The sequence below is a fragment of the Elaeis guineensis genome, chromosome 10 (genome assembly GCF_000442705.2).
Source record: "Elaeis guineensis isolate ETL-2024a chromosome 10, EG11, whole genome shotgun sequence".
NCBI classification, from domain to species: Eukaryota; Viridiplantae; Streptophyta; class Magnoliopsida; order Arecales; family Arecaceae; genus Elaeis; species Elaeis guineensis.
In genome coordinates, this window is record NC_026002.2 from 27,048,978 (window position 1) to 27,053,977 (window position 5,000).

The window sequence follows — 5,000 nt, forward strand, 5'->3', positions numbered from 1 at the left end:
TTAGTAGCCGGCGTTCCCAGAGGGGTTTGGAGTCCCTCATCAACATCAAGCAGAGGGAGGGGGAGTCCATTCGGGCTTACGTCAACCGTTTCAATGTTGCCGCGTTGGAGGTCCGGAACTTGGACCAATCGGTCGCGATGGCTGCTTTGAAAGGCGGTTTTCAAAAGAACGACCTTCTATTCTCTCTGGAGAAGAAATATTCTAAGGATTTTGCTGATTTGCTGGCTCGGGCCGAAGGGTACGGCCGAGCAGAAGAAGCCTTCAAGATGAAAGATGAGTAGACCGCAAGAGAGCGGCAGGCGAGAGACTCGAGTAAGCCTGCAGTCGAAAAAGGGTCGAGAGAAGTTCGGCCACGTTCTCGAACTCCTCCCGGGCACAGGCATGCCCAGACTCCTCCCCGAGTGCGCAGGCAGAGAAGCCCGGAGCGTAGGGTTCAGCGGGGCTCTCTCCCAGGAAGATTTCGCAGTTACGCCCCCCTCAACGCATCGAAAACCCAGGTGCTGATGGAAGTCAGAGAGTAGCTCCCAAGGCCAGAATAGATGCGCACACACCTCGCGAAGCACAATCCTAACAAGTTCTGCCTCTACCATCGTGATCACAGCCACGACACAGAGGAATGCATTCAACTCCGAGATGAAATCGAGGAGCTCATCAGACGAGGTCGACTCGATAGGTTCATTCGACGTCGGTCTGAGGGTAGAGAGGATCGGCCAAGGGCCCTGCCGCAACCTGAGCCACCGAGGAGGGAAGAGCAGCCTGAAAATCGGCCACCAATTGGGATCATCAACTCCATCTCTGGAGGATCTTGACGGGGAGCAGACCTTCTACAGCCCTGAGATTTGAAAAACCTATAAATGTATTGCGAATGACTTCGCTTTAAATCAAGATTCCTTTCAGACTTGCACATCTTTCCCTTTTGGCATGAACTTATAATGACAGGGGATAACCCCTTCAGACAACGAAAACAACACCTAATATGGGCAAAGTCGAAGGCTCGATTGCTCTTAAGATCGGATGGGGGGAGAGGCCCTACAATGCCCTTATGTGCCCCCACAGCCATGTTAGGAACAGGAGGAGAACCTCGCCCTAACATGAGCAAAGCCGAAGGCTCGATTATTTTTAGACCGGATGGGGGGAGAGGCCCTACAACACCCTTATGTGCCCCCACAGCCATGTTAGGGACAGGAGGAGAACCTCGCCCTAACATGAGCAAAGCCGAAGGTCCAGTTATTTTTAGATGGGATGGGGGGAGAGGCCCTACAACGCCCTTATGTGCTCCCACAATCATGTTAGGGACAGGAGGTGAACCTCGCCCTAACATGAGCAAAGCCGAAGGCCCGATTATTTTTAGACCGGATGGGGGGAGAGGTCCTACAACGCCATTATGTGCCCCCACAGCCCTGTTAGGGATAGGAGGAGAACCTCGCCTTAATATGAGCAAAGTCGAAGGCCCGGTTGCTCTTAAGACCGGATGGGGAGAGAGGCCGTACAACGCCCTTATGTGCCCCCACAGCCCTGTTAGGGACAGGAGGAGGACCTCGCCCTAACATGAGCAAAGTCGAAGGCCCGATTACTCTTAGACTGGATGGGGGGAGAGGTCCTACGGCGCCCATATGTGCCTTCACAGTCCTGTTAGAAATAGGGGAAGAACCTCATCCTAACCTGAGCTAAAATCGACTACATCAGAAATAGGAGAAGAACCTCGTCCTGACACCAACTAAAGTCCGACCATTCGAGACCTGATAAGAAAGAAGAGAACCTTCTCGACGGCCCTTCTACGCTATCGTGACCCCGTAAAAGGCTAGGGAGAATCCCTGCTTAAAAGAAGGTGGGAGATGTGAAGGAAAAGCGGCGGACTACACCAGCGAAAAATGGAGGCCAAACTATACCAAAGACATAAAGGACCTCATCTCCGTGAAGAAGGAGAAAGAGAGATCTACGATCACGAATGAAAAGGCGAACCAACGCGGCAACAGCTAGGAACCTTCGGATGATGTCGACATCGAACAAACCAAAAAACATAAGAAATTCGGTAATGATGACCTAATACAAAGATGAACAAGGAACCTTCGCCAACATCGACATCGAATGGGATAAAAAATGAAAGAAGTCCGGCGGACGATAATTCAACACGATGCGCGGGCAAGGTAACAAAGATCTTCTTTTCATTTCGTTAGCAAAACATGCGTTACAGAGCCCAGAAGGCCAAAAAAAAAAATAAATAAAAACAAACAAATGGCAAAAGAAGACACATAGAGGGACGAAAGGCAAAAAGAGCCCTAAGGGGGCCCGGCTTCTTCCAACTTCGAACTTTCGGCTTCGACCCTCATCAGGGAGTGCCTTAAGCTCTCGACTTCTTCTTCCAATTCTTTCTCCCTCATTAGCATCTCCATATACCTCCGATGAGATCGTTGGCTTTCGTTTTTCGCCTCTCAGAACCTCTTTTTCAGGACCTTAGATTCTGCCTTCGCGTCCTTGACTGCCTGCTGCTCGTATACCAGCTGGATCTTCAACTACTGCAGCTCGGCCTTTCCCCCCCAAGGGCGACAGATAGCTCTTCTATGGTTCCTCTCAAGGATTGGAGTTTGTTGGGATCCCGAACAGGAGCAAACTGAGCTCCTTCAGCTAACTGCCTTTGAAGGCGGGCAACCTCGTCGGTCGTCATCCTGAGCTTCCCCCTGTAGTCGTCCACCTGCTTGCACCAGTCAGTCCGGTATGCATTATAGTTCACCTTGACATCCTGAAACTGTTGCTGAAGGTCGGAGAGCTTCTTCGACCATTCTTGGTCGCAGTCGGCCCGAGTCGAAAGCCAGGACGAGCTTCCTTCCAACTGGCTAATCTTCTCCTGCACAACCGACAGCTCCACTCTGAGAGAGCTGATCTTGAAAGCTTGAGCCCAAGATCGATCGCTGGCATGCTTCTTGTGTTTCTCGAGCTCCTTCTCAAAGTTCGCCTTCCTCCGGCTGTACTCCATGATCCCCTTCACGTGGAGGTTCTGAAAGTAGGTGGCCTCCGCAGTGGCCTCAGAGTGGCTCTCCCTCAACCCGTGAAGTTCGTTCTCCATCTCCTTCGACCTTTTTATTAAATGACGAACTCTCTTCCTCAGATGTTGGATCGTGGACTTCAGTGAAACTCCCTGTGGCAAGGGAAGCGCTTCGGCAGGACGCTGCCATCGGGGGACAAAAGCGTCAAGGCGTGACTCATTGTAGAAAGAAAAAAGAAAAGAGTAAAGAAATCCCCATAAGGAGAAACCCAATTTTATTGATTGAATATTTCTTAAAGACAAAAGGAAAAAAAAATCACAGTAAAAGAAAAATATAAAGTCAGAGGTCTTAGACCTCTGAAGTAGGAGTTGGGGAGCTCGGTGTTCTTGGAAGGGGGGCTGCGGTGGCAGCGGCAATGGGAGAGGGCCCGACTTCGTCTTCAGATGCCTCGTCCAAAAAGCTGAGGTCGAGCTCGAAATTTTTTTTGACCATCTTCTCTTGGCAGAGCTCGAACCCTTTGATAAATGCATCTTGGTCGAACTTGACGTTCAGGTCCCTCATCTCCGCAGAGGCCTTGAACTCCTCCACCGCTAGGACCCTGGCCTCCGAGATCAGAACCGAAATCTACTCCATCAAATTTGCGACCTCAGCCTCCGCCTTCCTCACCATCTCCTCCGAGGTCTGTTTTTCTTTCTCAAGGGCCTCTTGAAGGTTGGCTACCTCAGCAGTCTTTTCTTTGAGGCGGGCGGTTTTGGCCCGACGACCCTCCGCCTGGATGGCATCCCTCCTCATCCGGTTCGTCGTCTCGATGTTGGCAAGGAGCTGGTGCCCGATCTGCAAGCACGGCCAGGAGGTCAGAACGAAAGTTGAGAAGCTAATTAAATGAAGGTGCGAGGGGAAGGAAAAAAGTGAATCTGTTTACCTCGAGAAAGGACCTTAGAGAGTCCCAAACCTGCTGCTTAGGGTCGGCGCGAACGATCCTCTGGACGACTTCAGACAGGATGCAGCCGTTGACCAGTCGCTTTATCAGGTCCCTGTCATTAAAGGGATTCTCCCCCGGCTCTTTTTCAAAACTGTGGGACTCTTCGATGGTGGCTCAGTGGCCACTCATCCTGCGGGCCACCGTCTTCCTTCTCCTCCCCCTCTCAACCCTGGCACCTCCTCGAAGCGGGCCCCCGAAGCGGGAACCTCAGCGGGAGAACTCCTTGAAGAGGCCCGGGGAGCTGGAGGTTCGGCGTCTGAAGGAACGTCGACCGCAAGAGCCGCCTGGGCAGGTGTGGCCGAGCTTGTTTCCTCCGTTCTAGCCTTCTTTGCCGACCCGGAGGCCGCAGCGCCTTTCCTTTTGTGAATCTTGAGGCCCCTGGCAAGCATCCGTGCTGCTTCGACGTCCATTCCTGAAAAAAAAAAGAGAAGAGAAGAAAAGAAGAGAGAGAAAAAGAGATCAGCAATGGGATGAAAAAGGAAGAGGTGACGCGTAAAAAAAAAAAGAAAAAGAAAAAGAGAAAGGGGAGAAGAAAAGGAGAAAAGGAGAAAAGAAGAAGAAAGGAAAGATGGAATACTCGTAGGATCCAAGGGACTCAAGCCGATGTTGAACAGAAACTGCTCCTTCAAAAGGTTGGGAAGGGAAGGAGTCGGATAACTAAGAAGCTTTCGAGCGGCTTGAAGGTCATCCTCTCCCAGGCTAGGAGCCCGGTGGATAGAGTTCCTCAGGGAGCCCCAAGGGGGCAATCCCAGCTTTAAGGTCGGATATTGGACGTAGAGGTACTTCCCCTTCCAGTTATGGATAGAAGAGGGAGCATCTTTCAGCAACCCCTTCTTGTCGAACTGGAGGGAGAAGTACCACCAGTCTTTTGCCGAGGGGTGGCGCTTGAAAATGTAAAAATACCTAAATAAAGAGAGAGATGGCTGAACTTCGACTACGTGGTAAAGGGAGAGGAACCCTATCAAAAACTTAAAGGAATTCGGCACGACTAAAGCTAAAGAAATGTCTAGAAAATGAAAAAGAGCGACAATGAA